This window comes from Octopus sinensis, linkage group LG1, assembly GCF_006345805.1.
Source record: "Octopus sinensis linkage group LG1, ASM634580v1, whole genome shotgun sequence".
In the NCBI taxonomy this organism is placed as follows: domain Eukaryota; kingdom Metazoa; phylum Mollusca; class Cephalopoda; order Octopoda; family Octopodidae; genus Octopus; species Octopus sinensis.
In genome coordinates, this window is record NC_042997.1 from 37,534,067 (window position 1) to 37,561,094 (window position 27,028).

Sequence of the window (27,028 nt, forward strand, 5' to 3'; positions counted from 1 at the left end):
CTTGCATTTTCTGCGCCCTCCCTTTCTCTCGCTTTCAATTTCTGCTCTCTTCAATTTTCGTTCAATTTCTGCTCTCTTTAATACACAAGGAAATTAATTTTTACGGAATAACAGTGAAACACAGAAAGAGAAAAAAGGTAGAGAGACGTGAGAATGAAACAGAGACAGAAAACAAGTTTCTATAGGAAAAGTTGAAAGATGGATAGCAGGTGAGAGACAGGTGTTGATGTTTCCTACCCTTTGCATATTTAATATTTGAAAGTGAAAGTCAGCAGAAAATTTATACTGTATGTTTTATAGGGGAAGGTGAAAGAAAGCTGCACAAAGAGAGAGGGAAAGTGGGAGAGAATTAGACGCCGAGAGCCCCACAAAGAAGTTTGTGTTATAAAATTTTAAGGTAATTTTCACTTTTGTCCCATGTTTCTTTCAAATTCTCATTACAATTTAAAGAGACCTTCTATTGTTAACATATTACAACTTCACTATATTTCTTTCTTTTGGAATTAAGAAAGGTATGCAAAAATAACTTCCTTTGGCATACACACATGTACAGAGTTAAAGTTCTGTATGAATTATGCCATTTTTTGCTTTGCATTAAATCGCAGCTCAAATCCTATGGAAATTACCTTTTCCAATTCTGCTATTCATGTTTGTGAAGAGCGTATTTCAAAACTTGATCTTCCATTTAAACTTACAAGGAAGTTATCTCAGAAATCATGTCCTTTACCTGTTGTTTCTAGCATGTCTGCGTGGACATTTGCGTAACTCCCCTCACACATGCACACACGCACACATACACACATTTATTTCTTTCGTCAATTTACTTGCATTCCTATGTTTTCTATACAGGAGATCTGCATCTTGCGTGAAAGCGGGTAGCTAATGGGTGGCCAAGTTGGGGGAAGGGGCATTCTGTATTTCTTTCAGAAAAATTAAATTTTCGAAAGCAAATTTTATTTCGAAAACAAATTGTGTTTCTCACATTCGTAATCTCTGTATTTTTCCATGTGCAAAAATAGTTGAAAATTAGGAAATTTCGGCAGGGAGGGGGAAAATTATAATTTTGAAAACAAGATTTCTGGGCAAAATCATATTAACCCCTTTTTATTCCATGAAACAGCACATAGTTTGTGATCATTCTTAGGAACATAAATCACTTTCCTGCAAATTGTTCCCCTCACTTCACTTCTGGACAAACAAGAACTTCCATTATGCCAGTAATCCATTCCACTATATATCAGCTAGCAGAAAGCATTACGTTTATCAAGAGAAAACATAACCAAATCATTCAGAGTTTTCTGCTTCTTCTCATAATAACGATATATAAATTGGCATGAATTTTTCCACATCTTTTCATTCGTTACTAAAAAATCAAATTATACAATGCACAAATTCAAACTTCTATATCTTCCATCATATATATTCCTTAATGCCACCAAAACGAAGACATTCTCATTTATCTCCACAAAGAAGGGCAGCAAAGAAAACTGCCTCTTTTCGTGCTAAAGAAAACTGTAATATTTAAAAACGATCACCAGCGGCAGAAGTTCTGCTCTGCACTACATATATTGTCTGAGATGAATGTACGATGGCACAACGTTGTGCACTAAAAGCCCTAAATAGATAACTAAGGGATATTAGGAACAATACTGTCGTATTCTGGTGTGGGGTGCTAAACAGTTGTCCTTGCAGGAGATTTCCGTCAAATATCACCAGTCATACCACAGAGTACGCGAGCTGACAACATCAATGTGTGTCTGAAGTTTTCGTCTCTGTGGAGGTTTGTTCGCCAGCTTTCAGTAAGCAACAATACGCGAGCTCATCTCTACAACGACCCTTTAGCTGAAGAATTCTCTCATCAAATTCTACAAATTGGAAATGGCGCCTTGCCATTGAATGACACCCTGCAACAGCATGTAATGCAATGTGGGCACATAGGCCGGCTTAAAGGAAAGGTACTTAAAGGAAAGGTATTTCCCACATTGCAAGATACTTTCAAAAACATAGCATGGTTCACAGAGAGAGCTATTTTTGCACCTCGGAATGAGAGCGTTGATAAAGTAATCCATGAACTCCTCCAAATTCTACTCGGAGAGGCTTCAACTTTTGTCTCCATTGATACTACCACCGACGAACATGCCACTATTGTTCATATCATTATTAATATTAATATTATTATTATTATTATTATTATTATTATTATTATTATCACCATTATATTATTATTATTATTATTATTATTATTATTATTATTGTTGTTGTTATTGTTGTGGTTGTTGTTATTGTTATTATTATTGTTTTTATTATTATTATTATTATTATTGTTGTTATTATTATTATTATTTTATTGTTATTATTATTGTTATTATTATTATTGTTATTATTATTATTATTATTATTATTATTATCATGATTTTTATTGTTGTTGTTGTTATTATTATTTTATTGTTATTATTATTGTTATTATTATTATTATTATTATTATTATTATTATTATTATTATTATCATTGTCATTATTACTATTGTTGGTGTAGTTGTTGTTGTTGTTGCTTTGTTCAACGCAGGTGCATTTTAATGAATATTCAAAGCTGAAGTGAATGTGTTACTTCTTATTATCCAAAATTGCAAATAATCTGTTATTATACATGACTATTAATATTTTTCCTTCTAACAATGAAAGACAACTATCATTCAGATATAGTTTCATTTTACGTAATATTTCCGTATCATTTTGGTTTATAAAATCTTAAGTTCTCCAGGTGCAACTTCATTTATCTCGCTTTCTCTACACCGTATAATTTTTTAACAAGCGGGTAGCATTTTGCTTAGCAGTTTCATATATATAGAGTTATAAATTATGTTGATAAGATTTGACAGCTGTTATTATGCTTTCTCTCTCTTTCTCCTACTTATCTATAAATACATATAATATTTTTCCTTCTAACAATGAAAGACAACTATCATTCAGATATAGTTTCATTTTACGTAATATTTCCGTATCATTTTGGTTTATAAAATCTTAAGTTCTCCAGGTGCAACTTCATTTATCTCGCTTTCTCTACACCGTAAATTTTTAACAAGCGGGTAGCATTTTGCTTAGCAGTTTCATATATATAGAGTATAAATTATGTTGATAAGATTTGGACAGCTGTTATTATGCTTTCTCTCTCTTTCTCCTACTTATATATAAATACATATACATACACCACCCGCCCCATTTTCCCTAACCACCCCTGTCCTCTTTCAAACGAGCCCGCAATCTGCGTGACCTCCTGGTCCACAGCACCCTCTCTCCTTCCCCTCAGCCCCACACGGATCTTTCCTTGCTCTAGATCCCGCTGCAACACTTGCCCCTTCATCACCAACACCACCGCTGTCACCGGCTCCAACCTGCATACTGTACGCATTAGGCACTCCTTTACGTGCACTCGTCTGGCCTATTTACTGCATTAAATGCAACCTATGCGGGATGCTGTATGTAGGACAGACGGGACGCCGGTTGTCCGACCGTTTCACTGAACACTTGAGGGACGTTCGCCTACACTCTTTTTCTCTCGTCGCACGCCACTTCCGCTCGGCCGGCCATTCCCTAGATGACATCTCAGTGTTTGGTCTCGCCCCCCACAATGGTCGCCCACTTTCCAGGCTCCACTTGGAGCAACGCTACATCTTCACCCTACAAACTACCACCCCACACGGCCTTAACACAGCCCCCTCCTCTTGAGATCCGTGTTTTTTTTTTTTTTTCGGATACACCACCCACACACATCCACCCACCTACCTCCCACACGCCTGTTCACACACACACATACGTAGACCCATCTACGTACATACATTCACACATTTAATCACACACACTTATAGACTACATGCACACACTAACATACAAACCACATGCACATACACACACACATACATACATACACACACACATACATACTTACACACACACACACACAGACATACATACACACATACATACACACATACATACGCACATACATACACACACTCACACACACACACACCGCACGTACATATTTCACACACACACACATGCACACATACATGTAGGCACACACACATACATACCTACCTACACATGCACACTCTACACTGAATGCACACACACATACACCTTTTTGCATCCAGGCAGTCCCCCTCTTTTCTGCTTTCCGGTTTTGGCTGATGGATCCTCGGTTCCCGCGCAGCGGGGCGTTCGAGGGCTTTGCGCTCGCGCGCCTTGGCGCGCGCTGGGGGCTTGGGCTTGCGTTGTACTGCTTGTGCGTTGTGTGCATGAGCGCGCTTCGTGTGTGTGGGCTTGCTTCGGATGTGCGCGTGCGTATGTATGCATACATACCCACACACTCGCATGCATCCCTACCCACATACATACACGCACACCTACTCACACACACACATACACACACACATACCGCACACACACACCATACATACAATACACACACATACCTACTTCAGACATAACACACACAGACATACACCCATACACTCACACTCACACGCATACCACACACACATACACACGCACACGTACACATACACACACACACCCACACTACATACATACATTACACTTGTATACACACACACTTACATTCATACACACACACACCTACACAGCCATACCCTCACTCAGACACACACATCTACCTACACACACACACAAACACCACAGACACACCCCATACATACATACATCTACACACACACACGCCTACACACATACATACATAATACATAAACACACACACATACACATACACACACATACGCACACACACATATACTTACACACACATGCACACACAAACACATACATACACCCATACACATACACACCACATACTTACACACACACTCACCTGCACGCGCACACACATGCATGACAAACACCCATACACTCACACTCACATACGCACACACCAACATAAACACGCACACGCACACACACACCTACACTCCCACACACATACACACGCACCTACATACACACACGCACACCCACGCATACACACATACATTACACACGTACACACCACCCTACATACACATGCATACACACACACACAAAACATGCACGGACACACCCATACATACATACATACACCTATATACACACGCCCACACACCTACATACACACACATACATACACACACATACACGGACACCCCCATACATACTTACATACATACACCTATACACACACGCACGCCTACACACCTACACATACACACACATGCATACACACCAACACATGTACGCACATACACCACATATACGCACATACATAATACCCACACACATGCACACACACACACATACGCACATGCATGCATGCATGCACACGCGCACACCTACACGCATACACACACACACACGCACGTACACATACATACATACACACACGCATACATACACCCATACACATACATGCATCCTACACACACATACATACACACTCACACATACATACACACCACACACTCACTCACACACCTGTATGTACGCGCACACACATGCACATACACACACTTCCCCACACCCACACGTACATACATACCACTCATACACATACACACACCACACACACGGACATACATCTATGCACACACATAGATACACAGATACTCACATACATTCATCGGACACACTTCCACCCAGACATACACAGACACACTCACACATCCACACACATACATACTTACGCGCATACTCGCAGGCGCGCGCACACACGCGCTTGCGCTGGTTCGCGCACGCATACGCGCCGCATGCACCTCGCTCTTGGACCCGACGAGACCTCCCGCGCGTTCCTGGGACCGTCGTTTGTCGTTGGGTTTTCCCACGCCCGTCTCCGCGGGACCACTCTTCCATCTTCCCTCAGCTGGAGTCCTTTTTCCTTAACTCCCCCCCCCTTTTTCGTTACACACACACGCGCACTATATACACACATTGCTTAATATATACATTACTCTTACACACATTCAATCTACTCGCCATTAATACTACCACGACACTGGACACACACACACACTACTACTCAACACACGCTGGCACGCTACATACGCCCCCACCCCTTCCCCTCCCTCCCTTCCTCCTTCCTTCTTTTTCTTACTACTGACCTTTGTCTGCTATGCCGACCATTGTCTCGCCCTACCTCACACGCCTACACACAGACGCACACACTAACACATACATATATTTTTTTGTTTTTTTTATCTCGCCTCACACACACACATACAACACGCACACGCACACACTCACACATCACACACATCTGTTGCGTTACCAACCTTGTCTCCACTCTTTTGCCTTTAAAAACCCACTTTGCTCTTGTTATCGTAACTTCCGCCTTCACACCATGTGTAACTCGTAAACACCAGTCGTTTTTTTTCTCTATCCCTGTTGCCCGCTCTGGGATCTTTCTTCCTCTCTCTTCCTTCTTTATGGTTTCCGACGAAGAGCTCCGCTCGATACGTCATAACCCTCCTGCTTCCATTTCCTGAGCGGCCTATAATAATAATACTGTAATTGTTCCATTGGTGTTGTTTTTTTGTTTTCCCGTTTGGATTAAAATTATATATATTAATATATATATATATATATATATATATATATGCATAATCCAATTAAAAACAAGACATCAAGAGTTAATGCCAGTACGACCGTTTTTCAAGCAGCGCCATTTAATTGAACACTAATCATTACATCAAAAATTAAACTGCCCAAATAAATAGAATTTTAATCAGTCGAACTTTAACAGCAAGAAGATGGAAGGAATCCATGTTATCGCTGTTGTAGATAAGATATATTATACTTCCAAGAAAGGCGTAGGCGTGAAGTTTACTGGGGTCATAGCTTGTAAATGATTGTGGTTCATTTCAAATTTATTTGTCTTTTTATCAACTACTACATCTAGGACTAGAGGACTGTGTCTATTTGGAATGAAGAATAAGAGTGAGTTGACAGCTCATGGCAGGTATTGGTCATAAATATTGTCAAGATATTAGGAGTAGTAAATTGGGTATAAAGTATTGTCCTTAAACGAGGCTGGGTGAGGAAGACCCTAAATCATGATGTTAATTACCAGCTAAAGGTGCAAGTGCAAGACGCTAATGAAAAGTATTATGTTAATACAGAGGGAATGTTATCATGGGGTTCTATGTTTATAAACAATATTGTTATGTTGTATAAAGATAAAATTTAAGATAATCAGAAATGGTATCATAACCAAAATACTTAAAATGTATATATATATATATATATTATATAATATTATATAATATATAATGCATAATCCAATTAAGCAACAAGACATCAAGAGTTAATGCAGTACGACCGTTTCAAGCAGCGCCATTTAATTGAACACTGCAATCATTACATCAAAAATTAAACTGCCCAAATAAATAGAATTTTAATCAGTCGAACTTTAACAGCAAGAAGATGGAAGGAATCCATGTTATCGCTGTTGTAGATAAGAATATATTATACTTCCAAGAAAGGCGTGAAGTTTACTGGGGTCATAGCTTGTAAATGATTGTGGTTCATTTCAAATTTATTTGTCTTTTTATCAACTACTACATCTAGGACTAGAGGACTGTGTCTATTTGGAATGAAGAATAAGAGTGAGTTGACAGCTCATGGCGAGGTATGGTCATAAATATTGTCAAGATATTAGGAGTAGTAAATTGGGTATAAAGTATCTGTCCCTAAACGAGGCTGGGTTGAGGAAGACCCTAAATCATGATGTTAATTACCAGCTAAAGGTGCAAGACGCTAATGAAAAGTATTATGTTAATACAGAGGCAATGTTATCATGGGGTTCTATGTTTATAAACAATATTGTTATGTTGTATAAAGATAAAATTTAAGATAATCAGAAATGGTATCATAACCAAAATACTTAAAATGTATATATATATATATATATATATATATGTGTGTGTGTGTGGTGTGTGTGTGTGTGTGTGGGGTGTGTGTGTGTATATATATTGTGTATATATATCTTTATCTCTATATATAAAACTGAATTGCGTTGTTTACCGCTTGGATCGCTTTCAATGCCACTACATCCCGTCCGATTCGCTCCAAAATTTACAGGGACATGTAGAATGAGGTGACGATGCGCGTAGGCTACCTTAGAATCCCTATCTTAAAAGGTGTGGTTGCTAGGGGCCATCTCCTCACTCACCCTATTTCCTCCTTCCCTCTCTTACTCCTCTTCATAACTTTCAGAAGTCCACTACGGTTATTTAAAGTATCGTCACTATCGCTATTCCTTTCTTTTCACTGACTCTGTTTCCTACCTTCCTATCACTTCGGCGGCGTTGTTTTAAGTATATGTCTGTCACCAACAAACAACACCGAGCATGAGAACAAATATATGAATCAGATATTCTTGCGTTCATTTATATGTGTGTGTGTGTGTGTGTTCTAAAGTATATATAATGTATGTGTGTGTGTGTGTGTTCTATATATAAATATGTATATATAATGTATGTGTGTGTGTGGTCTATATATAAATATGTATATATAATGTATGTGTGTGTGTGTTCTATATATAAATATGTATATATAATGTATGTGTGTGTGTGTTCTATATATAAATATGTATATATAATGTATGTGTGTGTGTGTGTTCTATATATAAATATGTATATATAATGTATATATACAAAGTGTATATATCTGTATTTATGTATATTAAACTTTTTCATACTTTTTCATCGTTATATATATTTTAAAACAAATTATAAATATAATTTCATAATTTTTATTTTGAATTTAAATAATTTAAAGTTTTCAATTTTATATTTTACTAGCAGTATCGCCCGGCGTTGCTTGGGTTTGTAAGGGAAATAACTATATAAGCATTTTTAGTGAGTTATAGCAAAAAAAATAGCAAAAAATGCATTAAAGATGGAATAAAAAATGATAGTAATTTATTTTTTAAATCGTTGACTCATCGTAGACATTTTTAGAGAGTTACTTCCCTTATATAATAGCGAAAAATGCATTAAAATGGAATAAAAAAATGATGGTAATTTTTTTTTTAATCGTTGACTCATCGTAGAAATTTTTAGAGAGTTACTTCCCTTATATAATATCGAAAAATGCATTAAAATGGAATTAAAAATTATGGTAAATTTTCTTTTTAAATCGTATACTCATCGTAGACGCGCGCTAATACCCAGAAGGGCTCGATATGAATCACGACTATAAGATACCCGGTTTTGGTTACACTGCACCGCAAAATGTGGGAGTGGTTAGGAATCTAAATTGTAGGAGACAGACACACAACCTTACTTTTATATATAAAACATTCGGTTGTGCAAATTGTTTGCACAGGAAACCTGCCCTGTGTGGCGGTTTTTGCCGTTTTTGTGGATCTGTTTCAGCTTTTTTAGCGATCTCTGTTTTGGCGACTTCAAGCCATGAAGTCGTTGTTCTAAAAGAACTCTGGTCTCCTTGACAACGCATTACGACGTTGATTTCCTTACACTCCCTTCCCCACAGCTTCACGAGGGAGGGAAGAAGGGGGAGAAGCAACACAGGTGCAGGCGTGAGCGTGGACGCCAACTCCGCCGCCATCGACACACGAAAAATATGCATTAAAATGGAATAAAAATGATGTTAAATTATTTTTAAAATCGTAGACTCATCGTAGACGCGCGCTAATACCCAGACGGGCTCCATATGAATCACGACTATAAGATACCCGAATTTGGTTAAAACTGCACCGCAAAATTTGGGAGTAGTTAGGAATCTAAATCGAAGGGGACAGACACTCACACAACTACAGTTTTATATATATAGATATATTTTCTGTTATATTTTCTTTTTTTTATGTTTTTGTTTTTGGTTTTTCACTGTTTGATTTGCCTATTAGTGGTTTTATCTCTAATTTAATTTATACAGATATATATCTCATTTGTAACATTTGTATATATAATGCGTGCACACACACACACACACACACATATATATATATATACATATATATATATGTGTGCATTACGTAGTCGGTCGATTCACCTGAAATATGCACACCTATGTAAAGGTGCTGACAAGTTTGCATCACAACTATTTTGTTCCTCAAATGAAAGGCGTCACCTCTAGGACAAAATTCCTCATCTTATAAAATGTGGCCCCAGTACACCCGAATGAAATCGGGTTATATTAACCAAAATGTGAAAAGGGTCTAAATGGGGCTGGAAGGGGATTAAAATTTCAAAGAGCGGGTGTGTTTAGGAATTCTCTGTTGCATCAAGGTAAAAAATTTGCGCCAGCCTTTTAATCGTCAATGTGTTGCCGTCCATGATAAAGAAGTTTTGAATGCTTGCCATAGTGAGTCTACTGTCTTGAGAAAGAATCACTTCAAAACTTGGTGTTTACGAATTTTCTTTTACATCAAGTTCAAAATTTTACGCCAGCCGTTAAACTGTTACTACGTTCCTGTCCGTCGTTAACAAATGCCAGCCATGGTGACTCTACTATCCTCAGATTCTATCCCTTCAAACTTTGGTTTCCAATATTTTATTATTTTTATTCAGCTCGCAAGTTCTTCTGTCCCTTTTGAATGTTAGCGTTTTGCTGTCTGCCTTGAAGCAGACCTTTCCATTGCCAATGCCTCATATTTCTGATTGATCTTTCTAACTATTTTATTTCTCAACTTACTCAAGATCTTCTGTTGTTTATAAATGGGAGAGAGATAGATAAAGATAGAGAGTAAGAGAAAGCGAGGGAGAGTCAGAGAGTAAAGAAAAGTAAGAGAGTGGGAAAGTGAGAGAGAAAGGAGAGAGAAACAAATACGGAGAATCATCATCATCATCATCGTTTAACGTCCGTTTTCCGTGCTAGCACGGGTTGGGCAGAGTGACCGGGGTCTCGGAAGCCAGGAGGCTGCACCAGGCTCCAGTCTGATCTGGCAGTGTTTCTACAGGTGGATGACCTTCCTAACGCCAACCACACTGTGAGTGTAGTGAGTGCCTTTTTCGTGCCGCCGGCACTGGTGCCAGGGGGGCTCGCAGTGGCAACGATCGGTTGGTGCTTTTTACGTGCCACCAGCACAGAAGCAAGTCAAGGCGGTGCTGCAATCGGCCACGTTCGGATGGTGCTTTTTACGTGCTGAAAGGAAGCAACAGAAAGTAACACCCACACTCTTACCCGCGCGTAGAGCGGGTCACCTTCAGCTAGTCTCTATATATAAAACTGAAATGCGTTTTTACCGCTTGGATCGCTTTCAAGGCCACTACAGATTCACTCCAAATTTTACAGGGACATGTAAAATGAGGTGACGATGCCCGTGGGCTACCTTAGAAATCCCTATCTTAAAAGGAGTCGTTGCTAGGGTCCCAAAACCCACTTTGACAAGTCCACTCTCGTTCTTTTACGTATATGTCTTCCTCACTCACTCACTCACACTATTTCCTCCATTCCCCTCTAACTCCCCTTCAGTTTCCCTTTATAAGTTCGTCAATCGGTGTTCTTTTATGTATCTGTCTGCATTCATAGAGAGAATTATCATCGCCACAAAAAACACACGAGCATGGGAACAAATATTATGAATCATATATTTCTTGCGTTCATTTATATATGTGTGTGTGTGTTCTATATATGAATATGTATATATAATGTATATAATACAAAGTGTATATATCTGTATTTATCTATATTAAACTTTTTAATACTTTTTGATAGTTATATATATTTTTAAACAAATTATAAATATAATTTAATAATTTTTATTTTAAATTTAAATAATTTAAATTTTTCAATTTTATATTTTATATATTTTCTATATTATATTTTTATTTTTATGTTTTTGTTTTTGGTTTTTCACTGTTTGATTTGCCTATTAGTGGTTTTATCTCTAATTTAATTTATACATATATATATATATATAATTTGTATACATTTATATATATAATGCGTGCACACACACACACACACACACATATATATATATGTAGGGAATACGACCGTATGTTGAGGTTGGTGACATAGGTAAGTCACATGGTCGCATTCCTAGCGAAATAAGATAAGTCATTAATACAATTTTATACAATGCAGTGCCAGCAGAATATAGATGAATTGACTACAAGGCCGTTCCACTGTTTGAGAGAGGATAAGATTTTATTTGCAATTGGTGTTAAGGTTAGAAGGTTGTGAGTGCTAGCAAGTGCGTGTGTGCGTGTGTGCATGCAACACGTGTTTGTGTCTGTGTGTTCGTCTGTGTGACATAGTAGGTACAATAAGGGTGAATGCGTGCGATGCAGAAAGTACAGAGCATAGAGTTCATAATGGAGATTGATTTACTGTTCTGAGGTACACGAAGTGTAAGAGTTCGATATCAGGATGCTGTGTCTCGGGTGGAGGCCGGTCGGGCGAATTATTGTCGAGCCGCGGTCGTGGTCTCAAATCGGCGAGCTGGTTCTCCTGATATAGATTTCTTCAGATGGACTGTTTCTACTTGGTGAAGGCGTTCACTCTAACAGCGTGGTTCTGTGATGTTGGTGTGTACATGTCTGAAGTGGACGATGATGATGGCGACGGTAGCGGAGAGAGTAGACTTTCTGTTGCGGGTGTAAATTAGCATCGTCGTGGCTGATCGTCTGTCGTCTGTGACTGCAACATGTTGATTAGCTCTGTGGTCAGAGGTTCAGTCCTCACAAGGACTAGAAACCAAAGACACTTGGTGAAACGATTCACTCCCTTATATACAAGTAAGGTGGCTCAAACGAGCTTATTCCTGCCGTGTTTCTCAAACAGTGAGGATATCAGAGACCGCTACAGAGCCCCACGCAAGACGTTCGAGTGAACGTAAGGCCCCTGAGAAATGATAATGGCTGCGTGTTTGAAAATGACGGGTCACCAGTGTAGGGAATACGACCGTATATTAAGGTCGGTGAAAATTTTCAAAAAATTTTCGAAAGAGTTTTTGGTAAAATTTTCGGGTAAGATTTTTGGTAAAATTTTCGAAGATTTTTGGTGAAAATTTTCGAAAAACTTTTGTGTAAAATTTTCTGAGAACATTTTCGAAAAATTTTAGGTAAAAACTTTCGAAAAATTTTTGGGTAAAATTTTCGGTTAAATTCTTCGGCAAAGATTTTCCAAAAATTTTGGTGAAAATTTTCCAAAAATTTTTGAGTAAAATTTTCGGTGAACATTTTCGAAAAATTTTACGGTAAAATTTTCGGAAAATTTTCGGTGAAAATTTTCCAAAACCTTTCGGTGAAAATTTTCGAAAAATTTTTGGGCAAAATTTTCGTTGAAAACTTTCGAAAAATTTTTAGGTAAAATTTTCGGTTAAATTGGGTAAATTTTTGGGAAAAATTTTCGGTTAAATTGGGTAAAATTTTCGGTTAATTTGGGTAAATTTTTCGGCAAAATTTAAGTAAAATTTTCGAAAAATTTTCGGGTAAAATTTTGATGAAAATTTTCAAAATAATTTTGCGTTAAATTTTTGGTGAAAATTTTCGAAAAATTTTTGGATAAAATTTTCGGTGAACATTTTCGGCAAAAATTTTAGGGTAAAATTTTAGGAGAAAATTTTCGAAAAATTTTTGTATAAAATTTTCGGTGAACATTTTCGGCAAAATTTAAGTAAAATTTTCGAAAAATTTTTGGGTAAAATTTTCGGTGAAAATTTTCGAAAAATTTTTGGGTAAAATTTTCGGTGAAAATTTTCGAAAAACTTTGGGTAAAATTTTCGGGTAAAATTTTGATGAAAATTTTCAAAATAATTTTGCGTTAAATTTTTGGTGAAAATTTTCGAAAAATTTTTGGATAAAATTTTCGGTGAACATTTTCGGCAAAAATTTTAGGGTAAAATTTTAGGAGAAAATTTTCGAAAAATTTTTGTATAAAATTTTCGGTGAACATTTTCGACAAAAATTAAGGGTAAAATTTTCGGGAAATTTTCGGGTAAAATTTTCTGAAAATTTTCGAAAAATTTTTGGGTAAAATTTTCGGTGAAAATTTTCGAAAAACTTTGGGTAAAATTTTCGGGTAAAATTTTGATGAAAATTTTCAAAATAATTTTGCGTTAAATTTTTGGTGAAAATTTTCGAAAAATTTTTGGATAAAATTTTCGGTGAACATTTTCGGCAAAAATTTTAGGGTAAAATTTTAGGAGAAAATTTTCGAAAAATTTTTGTATAAAATTTTCGGTGAACATTTTCGACAAAATTTAAGGGTAAAATTTTCGGGAAATTTTCGGGTAAAATTTTCTGAAAATTTTCGAAAAATTTTTGGGTAAAATTTTCGGTGAAATTTTCGAAAAACTTTTGGGTAAAATTTTCGGGTAAAATTTTTGGTGAAAATTTTCGAAACATTTTGGGGTAAAATTTTCGGTGAACATTTACGGCAAAAATTTTAGGGTAAAATTTTCGGTGAAAATTTTCGAATCATTTCTAGGTAAAATTTTCAATGAACATTCTCGAAAAATTTTTGGGTAAATATTCGTAGAATATTTTCGAAAAATTTTTGGTAAATATTTTTGGTAAAATTTTCAATGAACATTTTCGAAAAATTTTTGGGTTAAATTTTCGGTTAAAGGTTTCGAAAAAATTTTTGGGTAAAATTTTCGGTGAAAATTTTCGAAACATTTTTGGGTAAAATTTTCGGAGAAAATTTTTGGGCAAACTTTTCGGTGAAACTTTTAGAAAAATTTTTGGGTAAAATATTCGTAGAATATTTTCGAAAAATGTTTGATAAATATTTTCGGTCAAAATTTTCGAAACGTTTTTGGGTAAAATTTTCGGTGAACATTTTCTAAAAATATTAGGGTAAAATTTTCGGTGAAAATTTTCAAAAAATTTTTGCGTTAAATTTTTGGTGAAAATTTTCGAAAAATTTTTGGATAAAATTTTCGGTGAACATTTTCGGCAAAAATTTTAGGGTAAAATTTTTGGAGAAAATTTTCGAAAAATTTTTGTATAAAATTTTCGGTGAACATTTTCCACAAAAATTTTAGGGTTAAATTTTCGGAAAGTTTTCGAAACATCTTTGGGTAAAATTTTCGAAAATTTTTGGTTAAAATTTTGGATGAAAATTTTCGAAACATTTTTAGGTAAAAGTTTCGGAGAAAATTTTTGGGCAAACTTTTCGGTGGAACTTTTAGAAAAATTTTTGGGTAAAATATTCGTAGAATATTTTAGGAAAATTTTTGGTAAATATTTTCGGTGAAAATTTTCGAAACGTTTTTGGGTAAAATTTTCGATGAACATTTTCGAAAAATGTTTGGGTAAAATTTTCTGTGAAAATTTTCGAAAAATATTAGGGTTAAAATTTTCTGTAAAAATTTTCGAAAAATTTTTGCGTTAAATTTTTGGTGAAAATTTTCCAAAAATTTTTGGATAAAATTTTCGGTGAACATTTCCGGCAAAAATTTTAGGGTAAAATTTTCGGAAAATTTTGGGTAAAATTTTGGGTAAAATTTTCGGTGAACTTTTACGGCAAAAATTTTAGGGTAAAATTTTCGAATCATTTTTAGGTAAAATTTTCAATGAACATTTTCGAAAAATTTTTGGGTTAAATTTTCGGTTAAAAGTTTCGAAAAAATTTTTGGGTAAAATTTTCGGTGAAAATTTTCGAAACATTTTTGGGTAAAATTTTCGGAGAAAATTTTTGGGCAAACTTTTCGGTGAAACTTTTAGAAAAATTTTTGGTTAAAATATTCGTAGAATATTTTCGAAAATTTTTGATAAATATTTTCGGTCAAAATTTTCGAAACGTTTTTGGGTAAAATTTTCGATGAACATTTTCGAAAAATATTAGGGTAAAATTTTCTGTAAAAATTTTCGAAAAATTTTTGCGTTAAATTTTTGGTGAAAATTTTCCAAAAATTTTTGGATAAAATTTTCGGTGAACATTTCCGGCAAAAATTTTAGGGTAAAATTTTCGGAAAATTTTGGGTAAAATTTTGGGTAAAATTTTCGGTGAACTTTTACGGCAAAAATTTTAGGGTAAAATTTTCGAATCATTTTTAGGTAAAATTTTCAATGAACATTTTCGAAAAATTTTTGGGTTAAATTTTCGGTTAAAAGTTTCGAAAAAATTTTTGGGTAAAATTTTCGGTGAAAATTTTCGAAACATTTTTGGGTAAAATTTTCGGAGAAAATTTTTGGGCAAACTTTTCGGTGAAACTTTTAGAAAAATTTTTGGTTAAAATATTCGTAGAATATTTTCGAAAAATTTTTGATAAATATTTTCGGTCAAAATTTTCGAAACGTTTTTGGGTAAAATTTTCGATGAACATTTTCGAAAAATATTAGGGTAAAATTTTCGGTGAAAATTTTCGAAAAATTTTTGCGTTAAATTTTTGGTGAAAATTTTCGAAAAATTTTTGTATAAAATTTTCGGTGAACATTTTCCACAAAAATATTAGGGTAAAAATTTCGGAAAGTTTTCGAAACATTTTTGGGTAAAATTTTCGAAAAATTTTTGGTTAAAATTTTGGATGAAAATTTTCGAAACATTTTTAGGTAAAAGTTTCGGAGAAAATTTTTGGGCAAACTTTTCGGTGGAACTTTTAGAAAAATTTTTGGGTAAAATATTCGTAGAATATTTTAGAAAAATTTTTGGTAAATATTTTCGGTGAAAATTTTCGAAACGTTTTTGGGTAAAATTTTCGATGAACATTTTCGAAAAATTTTTGGGTAAAATTTTCGGTGAACATTTTCGAAAAATTTTTGGGTAAAATTTTCGGTGAAAATTTTCGAACATTTTTGGGTAAAATTTTCGGAAATGTTTTGGGTAAAATTTTCGGTGAAGATTTTCGAAACATTTTTGGGTAAAATTTTGGATGAAAATTTTCGAAAAATCTTTGGGTAAACTTTTCGTTGAAAATATTTGAAGAATATTTGTTGAAAATTCTCGAAAAATTTTTGGGTAAAATTTTCGATGAACATTTTCGAAAAAGTTTTGGGTAAAATTTTCGGTGAAACTTTTCGAAAAATTTTTGGGCAAAATTTTCGAAACATTTTCGGGGAAAATTTTGGGAAAATTTTTGGGTAAAATTTTCGGTGTACATTTTCGAAAAACTTTGGGGCAATATTTTCGGTGAAAATTTTCGAAACATTTTTGGGTATAATTTTCGGAAAATTTTTGGGTAAAATTTTCGATGAACATTCTCAGTATATGTATAGAGATGTATGACGTTTATACTCCATTTGGCGTCTATATCTAGCGTAGATGCGTTGTCACTTCAGCGACCTTTATTATAATTACATTTTTTGTAATTATTCTTATATATATCTCCTCTATATATAAATTTTGGATTTTGAAAATTTAGAGCATATAGGCTTGAGGCTTCCTTGCTGTAGCCTCGTCCTAGGTTTCTCTGCTGATGAGACACGCCAGTTGTAAGCAAATTTAATTTAATTGAATTAATTTGTTTACAAGTTTGTCGAAACTATGCATAGTCCAGAGACGAAAAGGGTAAATGTTTTTGTTTCTCATCCAATTTCAGAATTACAACTATTTAGCGGTTTGAGTTTGGCTGCTCTTTCTAGTGAGTCAAATGGCCTATCAGGGCCATTCCTTATATTGTTGAATGTATATATATATATATATATATATTATATATATATATATACATATATGTATGTATGTATATATATATATATATATATGTAAAAAAGGAAATGAAGAAAATGCTGACAATAATTGAAGTAATTTAAGTAATTTAATTAGGTGAAATTTCTTTTTACCGGTTGCGCATTTGTTATGCTTATCAAAATATAAAAGAGAGATTAGAGTTCCTTCTTATAGAATTTTTCCTCTTATCAGATAAGAGGAAAAATTCTATAAGAAAGGAACTCTAATCTCTCTTTTATATTTTGATAAGCATAACAAATGCGCAACCGGTAAAAAGAACTTTCACCTAATTAAATTACTTAAATTACTTCAATTATTTGTCAGCATTTTCTTCATTTCCTTTTTTATATATCACTACTCGTGTTCGACATCTCCTTTTTTTAAATATATATATATATGTATACACACACACACACACACATATATATATATATTATATATATATTATATATATATATATATATATATATATATATTATATATATAATATATATATATATATAAAGTTCTTGGATGGCACAACAATGCAGAGTGGACTATAATAACTGTTTCAATTTAATTATCCATAGTCTGATATAATAATAATATTCCGTAATATGAAAGTTCCTTCTTCAGATATCGCGAGGAATTGATCGAGTCACTGCTATAATCAGTTTTCCAACGGTTACTGAAGTTGTTTGTTTTTTTTCTTTCTGGAAGCGTCTCTGCAGTGGTCTCACGAAACTCCTTCCGTAATTCCTCATGACAAGTGTGTGATGCTGGCCAAGTCACGAGCTCGTGTGTGTTGGCACATCCACAGCGCCTCTTCTAAGTCATGCATTATAAGTGCAGTTTCTTTTTTTGTTTAGTATTGCGTGAACATGTTATCGAAAATGAATCTACACGCATCAAGAAGTAGCTAAATAATATAATGATTGCCAACCTCCAGCCTGGTGTTAATATGGAGCCCTAGTTTGTCTACGAGGATAGCTTCCTTAGTTCTTATACTACCCAAATTTCTTTCATTGGCCTCACTTTTGATGGTTATGCTTTTGTCAGTGTTCCGGCATCTGTCTAGATGTTTTCTGAAGGAGGAGGCTCTCGTCCTCAGATGTTCTTTGATGCGAATGTGTAACGGTCTTGTTGTGCTAGCCACATAAAATGCTGCGTTTGTTACATTGGCATAAATCTGTGTCACTGAGGGGTCAGCGAGCTAGTGTGCATTGATTGCTGTCTCTTACTACTTATTTCTTTGCTAGCTGTTTTCTCAAAGAGGTTCTGGAGTGGGCTAGCTGTATGCCTAATACTTCTCTCCTTATGGCTCTTCGGATATCTGTATATATCCTCTCCCTAAAATCGGGTATTTTAAGAAAGCATGTGTTGCTGGGTTTTCTATGTGCTCGGCGTGTTTGTCGTCTTGGGTAACTTAAGCCGATTTACAATAGATATAGGGTACGGTTAGTTTACAATATCTCTAAGAAGCGTATGACACACATTATGCCAACGAGTAAATGTTGTGTATAGAAACAATGTTACAAATGCAACAATTTCTATGTGGGTCATCTACTCGCAATACCAGAAGGCGCACACTCTCCTACCCTGATGTAATCTCCAGGGATACAGGCATCCAGCAACAGGACCTCCGTAATGCCATGATGGACCGTGAAATCTAGCGTAGCATGGTAACTACCATTGTCTCGACCACGGTCGAACAATGATGATAATGATGATGATTCTATGTGGGTAGCACAAGACCGTTACACATTCGCATCAAAGAACATCTGCGCACGAGAGCCCCCTCCTTCAGAAAACATCTAGACTGATGCCAGAACATCGACAAAAGCATAACAGTCACAATTGAGGCCTATGAAAGAAATTTGGGTAATCTAAGAATTAAGGAAATTATCCTCATAGACAAACTATGGTCCCAAATTAACAACATGCTGGAGTTTGGAAATTAATATATTATTTAGCTACATCTGCATGCGTGTAGATTCATTTTTGAAAACATGCTCATGTATCATAAAAAAACAAAAAGAAATTGCACTTATAATACATTACTTAGAAGCAGCGCTGTGGATGTGCCAACACACACGAGCTTGAGACATTGCCGTCCTCACGAAATTCTCATGAGGAATTCCAGAAGAAAAGTTGTGAGACCACTGCAGAGAAGCTTCCAGAAAAAAAAAAACATTCAGTAACAGTTGGAAAACCGATTATAGTAGTGACTCGATCAATTCCTAGCGATATCTGAAGAAGGATTTTTTATAGTCAGAAATATTATTATATCAGACAATGGGTAATTAAATTATAACAGTTATAATAGTCCGCTCTGCATTGTTGTGCCATTCAAGACACGTTATATTTCACAAACAATACACAATGCTTCCAGTGAACTACAATACTCTCCTATATATAATGACTAGATTTTAAAATGAATTATTGCTTTTATTTTTCATATTGCTATACAATTTGTTTCATACAAAATGACTCATAAACACTAAATCGTAATAATCATATTTGTACTGTTCACTAGCTGATATAAAAACTAAAAAATATGTTACAAGTATATAGATGTTCTTTTGGTTATCAGTTTAGGATTATTGTATTCGTTCTTACAGTCATCTATTTGAATCAAGACTTAAAACGTATATATTAAGTGGGTGCTAATATATGTAATATCAAAACCTCACATTCTCACTATAAAACCCGATATGTTTGTCTATTTAAAACTCCTTAAATGAATTTCATTACTGGTCAAACTGTATTTGTATGTACGTTGAGAAATACCAAATAAGGAGACATATGAATTTTCAAATGCAAATTTACTTAAGATGATTTTCTTTAGAAAAATTGTGGTTAATAATAGTATTAAGGATTACTTCCAGGATTATAAAATCTATAATTTAAGTAGTTATTGTTAATAATAGGTCTAATATTCATAGACAGTTGTGGAGATCCCCAGCCAATAGAATTTAAAGTTCTGGAACTCGCGAGAGCGTTCACAAGGCATCTTGACTTTTGGTTTACGTTAATATTAAAGTCTTGAATTTTACAGTTGGAATAAACAGACTTCACACCTATCTGGAGTATCACTCTGTTTTCTTCTTTACGAATAAAGGAGAGAAGTATATTGAACAACAGCCAACACAACTGTATGGATTATTGCTCTGTTCTTTGTAAGCAAACTAGACAAATTTAACAAACTGGCGTCGCCGATAAGACACTGTCTTCTTTTTTGTGAAGTGGACTTACGATAGGATAAGAAAAATTCGGAGTGGATATTTTACCTCAGATATAATTATTTGAAAAGAAAACAACAAGTTTTGTACACAAGCTTAGTTTTAGACAAAGCAATCATTTATTTTTACGTTGATAACAATGGCAAAACAAAGCTGTGAGCTGATAAAGTTACTCACACGACTTCAACTTCAGAGGGAACAAATAGAGGTACAGACGCAGCCGCACCGAGAAGATCTGTAAGCTTTGATATGGCGATTCAAGTTCAAATTTCTGAAAAAGATTCCGGTCCAAGTTCCCGTATTACAATTTCTTCTATTACTATACCACCATTTGTGGTTTTTGACTATAAAGGTGCAGATTCTTGACAAGTAATCAGGAAAACCATTAAGATGCTGAGTCTTGTCGTATACGCGCTGCCAGTTCACGAAGAGTTTCGCCTGACATCAGTTGCATGTCACTCCAGAACTTGAAACGTTCTAGTACAATGAAATGTTTCGGGTTAAATTGTTCCTTCATAAAGCTGGCAATTTCCTCCATTGCCAGCCCGTTAATATCCTTTGGTGGCCGTTGTTAAGTAGTCAGATTCGCCAGATGCTGCTAACAGTGACTTTCCTCTCCGCTGTGGAGTTCTCCTGAATATACTAGCCAGTTTTTTCGTTGACTCCCAGAATCTCCCTCAGAATGTCACGGTACTTCTCCACTAATTCTTTATATATTGATCAAGTGAAACATCAACCGATTCCATTGCCCGACCGGTAGAGGACTGTAGGCGCCTGGCGACATTCAGTGTGTCAGGCGACATGTCTTGTTCTTTTATTCATCCGGAATTGCAGTTGTATCAAAGAGACAGACTGCTGAAAAACGTGTCTAGCAAGTAGAGCTTTCACATACTCACCGTCCAGAAACTGTTGCGCGTGTCTACGCCTCAGAAGGCACGACATGCCTAAGCGGTCACCGAGAGAGTGCTGGCAGGAAACTGACCGCCGGACCCTTCTACAAGTAATTAAATAAGTACAATATGTTCAAGCAGTAACCGGGTCAGGGCACGACGCTCAGGCGATAACAGATGTACTGTGCGCATTCATCACCTCTTCCCAACGTCTCAATGACTGCTTTCTCTCAGTCCATTCTTCGTAAAACTCGCCACCTTGTTCGTTACGTCATCCCAGATTTTATCTTCCTGGAGGTCGGTACATCTTCCTGGAGGTCGGTATCGAACCATACCCCAAGCAGTCCAGCGTCCATCAACGCCGTTTGACGGTATCGACCTTCTTCTCAAGGTGCTCAGTCGGAAGCCTACCGGCTTGACTGCGTTCCTTTTGGCCTCTGAAATCGACTCATACCCTTTTAGAATGCTGCTGCCTGTCTCTCTAACACCATGATGGTGGTTTCGTCCGCGTTCGCCAAAACTGCCATCCCGTGTCACAGTTTGAATGGGATCCGCTTCAAGTGTGTCAGCTTCCAAAACAGTGACTCGAGACATACAATAAAGGTGACAACAGGCATCCCTGATGAACCGAGCGTTCGATGGAAAACAGTTATGACAGGCGATCGTATAATTTGTCCACCGAGAATGTGTTACTGTGATTTTCAGCGATCCAACCTCTAAAATGGGCCCGAAACCGGCAACTTTCAGGAGGAATTCTAATTAGTAATGGTCGACTTAATCGAATACTTAGGATTGATCTAAATGATCAGAGTCCCAGTGGATCCACCTTTAATTCCAGCCCTCTGTATATTGCATCACATAAGGTGGGGGTAGTCGTAGATAGACTCGTTCGGGAATGCGCACGGCAGTGCTTCTCTGACTAGACTACCGACGAAGCGCCAACCTTTTATTAACACATTGGCTAAAATCTTAAACTCTGAGTTTAGCAGAGTTGAGAGCCGATAATAGGCGTACTTATAGATATTATGTATTGTGCGTAAACGAATGTATTAGTAATCTTGGCTGATTGACGCGCATCTTTAATAGTTAATTGCCAATCGTTATTTTTAATGACAGCAGTTAAAATGAAGAAAATAACAATATCATTAATATTTATGCCTAAAGTACCGTGTAATTAATGTTGTCCCCTGAAGAGAAAATCCTAGTCAGCAACGATCGGAAGCTGTCGTGGGGATGGTGTACACTAAAATCTCTGGTTACAGTGTCTCTGTATTACATACTCCTAACCTATATACAATGCGTTGGAGCCTTTCGGCCTTCAGCTCTCAATTTACCAATGATGATGTTTCAACAAAAACACTAGAAACTGTGTGAATTATCACCACAAATTTTCGCGAATAAATGGAGATCATCTATTGTCAAGACAGCATTCATGTATACGAGAGTGAAAACCCAAATGAAGCTGTGACGTCTGGCAGTCGTAACCGGTTATTATTCAAAGAAATTGCTAGGTGAAGGAATTACAAAAGCAGCAATGAATAAGGAGTATCATACTACTTTGATGGAATACTATTTGAAAGCAAGGAATGCAGGCAAGCATATTAAAGAAAAAAATCAGCTATGTGCTGTATGAATAAAGAACGAAGCATGATCCAAAGAAGAGTTTGATTAACACCCGTTGAAGTAAATAATATACAGAAGAATGAATTTGGCAAATATGATGTAGAAAGAACGTGTAAAAACATCATCCATGCTGAATATACTGCATAGAAGTAAATACATTTGACACTGAACTAGAAAATACCTTCTATGTAGGCAATGATGATTGGATTGATAATATTAAACATTTGCTGCAAAGGTATGCAAATGATATGGGCATTGAAAAATATGTGATATCTGAAGATTTAGAAGATGGTAAAGGGAAATATTTTGATCCGATTATAGAAAAATTAAATAACAGTGAAAGCACGAATCCATTGAACTTGAGATTCATTAACAAGAAGACATGTAGCTGGAACAAAAAAGTGATGCTGTGTTAGAACATGCTATAACTATAAACATTTCTGACATCCTTAATTTAATCTTTGCTGCTATGAGAGTAGATGATTAAAGATGGGGTACAAAACACAAAAAGAAGATACAGTAAAAAGATTCGTGGTGCATATGATAAACTCTAGGTGACACAATGATACATGATGCAAAAATTTAGGAAGATCGAAAGCTAGAACAAAGGTGATTTCTAAAGTGATTCAAGTCTCACTTTGAACAATGGTGAAACATATATGATAATAGACTCTGGTTTTGGTGTGCTCAGTTACAAAAAAGGAAAACCTAGAATGGATCAAATGAATCGGGGGAGTGCAGAGAAACAAAAGCTGTTCTCTAAAACTAGAGATGATATCGTCTTTCAGACAAAAGTTAAATCGAAATGGTAAATCTTAAGGATTAGGTGGGATCCCTTGCTCCGAGATAAAAAGCTCTGAAATCAAGAAGCAATTGAGTGCATGAAGCCCTTTATACGAAGGCGAAATATCAGTGGTTTATGCATGCAGAGGATATTTGTAGGGAGCTGATTCTTTAGCATCTGTGACTGAAAACAGAAAACAAAGTCGGTAAAAAACTCTCTTGCAGAAAATAAACAAGAACTATGTTGTAATGAGGATAGGACTTACATTGTAGGCTCGATATGATGCACAGAGGTGCTAGAGGAATCTTGAAGTTACATGCATAGTTTCACAGACATCAAGAATATGAAAAATCATAACTCAAATAGGGAGTCGTTCCGGTCTGAAGATTTAAAATGAGAAACTGAGTCTTATTGGTAGCTACTTTACTGAAGCGTTAAGTACTACGTCTGTAAATAAGTGTATTTGCCCAATTTCAACGAATGAGTACTACCTATGTCATCAGCGATTACGAAAAAGTACTGTCTATGTCATCAGCGGCTGCGAACATTTTGAGCATATTTAATCAGAAAAGAAAATGTTACTCAAAAAGTATACAAATAACACCTCGCAATCCAAACATATATGGGCATTAAAATCAAAGAATATCTCATTCAGCATTCTTTGGAAACTATTGTCACATGCACAACCTAACAAAGAAACAACAAACCCTGCTAACTTTGTGTGAATGAATCCTCTTGGAATACTCAAAAGAAACCGGACTTTTGCAATATTATTTTATTCACTTAGTTTTTACATGTTTACAATTTCACCGCCTTTAAAGTCATCTCCATTTGCAGCAATGAATCGATCCTGACGCACTTTCCACTGTGGAAAGCAGTCCTGGAGCTCTTGCAAAATGATGCCTATTAATTCCTTCGGCGTTTTTTTCTTCGCCTCTTCCAAATCTGCAAAACGTTTTCCTCTAAGGCATTTTTTCAGTCGGGAGGAACAAAAAAAAGTCGCAGGGAGCGATGGGTGATCGAGGTCACGCCAGTTTTGGTCAAAAGCTGTCTCACATTCAGGACGGTGAGCGCAAGCATATTGTGGTGGAGAAACCACCACTTTCTAATTTACCACAGGATTTCGTCTCAGCGCCTCTTGCAAATGTTTCAGAACTGCCAAGTAAAATGTCTGGTTGACAGTCCGGCAAGAGAGGAACAAATTTTGTGTGGACAATTCCTTTCGCATCAATAAAATAAATTAGCATTCTCTTGACACTGGACTTTACTTGAAGCGCTCTTTGAGGGCCGTGGTGACATCGAATGCTTCCATTGACTTGATTGCTGCTTCGTTTCCAGATCAAAGTCCAACTGTTAATTCAGTTCATGGCACGCATTTAGTCATAACTTCATTTGATCTCCTCCGTCAGCATGCAAGCTATAAATTTTCATTCGCAATTCCTCGCTCAAAATTCGTTGGCAGGAGCTCCAGGACACAGCAGTCATATCAAAAAGTTCGTCAATCGTTTGGCGACGGTCCTCAATGATCAGTTCATGAATTTTCGTGATGTTTTCATTCATTCAGGAGGTTGACGGTCATCTTGAACGAGATTGGTATTGAAGCGTCAAGTCACCATTCCTAAAGTATGAAAGCCACTCGTAAACTTGTGTTTTGCTCATGGCAGCGTACTTGTTAGCTCTTTGAAACATAACAACTCTTTCGACAGCTGTTTTCCCGGAGAAAACAGAATTCCACGGAAGCACGCTGTTCCTTCGTTTCAGCCATCGCAAAAATCGACGAACAGGAAAGAAGAAGTAAAAAACAAAGACGCAGAACGTGGCAGTACGGTCCCACAGGACGCCGCCGGTCAGCAGACTGATGCCTGAAGGTCGCATCAAGTAGCTTTACCCGAGGAAGCCTGAACTGCAACAGGCTTGTCACACAAAAATATGTCAGGTTACATTCAAGCAACCCCTTGTATATTCTTGTATTAAGGAATCAAATATTACTCCGAATTAGTGTCTTCCTGCCAGCTGAGCACCTTGATGAAGATGATAGTGATGATGATGATGATGATGATGATGATGCTGATGATGATGATGATGATGATGCCGATTTCAAATTTTGGCACGAGGCTAGTGATTTCAAGGGAAAGATTAACCCGATTATACCAAACCCGGTAGTCAATGAATACTTATTTTATCGACCCCCAACGAACGAAATACCGCTAAGCACTTTGACCGGTGTCCAAACGATTGTACCAGCTCGTTGCCTCAATAACAACAACCGTAACAAAAACAACATTGAAAATAGTAGCAACAATGTGAAGAAGAAAAAGAAGAGGAGGAGAAGAAGGAGGAGGAGGAGGAGAAGAAGAAGAAGAAAAAGAAGAAGAAGAAGAAGAAGAAGAAGAAGAAGAAGAAGAAGAAGAAGAAGAAGAAGAAGAAGAAGAAGAAGAAGAAGAAGAAGAAGAAGAAGAATTCTAACATAAGCACAATTTTCGACGAACAATACTTCAATACAAATTTGTCATCGGTGAGTTTTTAACTCAGACTATAAAGATTCAAAACAAGTGGTTAATACGACATTTCGCCGCAAACATTTTTGCCGTAGAGAAATGTGCCTTAATCAATTTTTCTGTAAGAAAACTTGTCGTATAGGAAAAATCACGGAATAGCAAACTTCGCTGGAAAATTATCTGGAGGCTCATGACTTGTTTGTAAAGAGAAGAGACTTGACGAAAAAGAAAACGTGTTATTTAAATTGAGAAGATGCAACAGAAATGAAGATAAAGTATAGTAAAATTAATGCAAGATTCCAGAGACATATGATTCGATACAATCCGCAGTAAAAAGTATATTATTTGCGCAGACTTGCTTGGAATTTTCATACATTTTAAATTACCT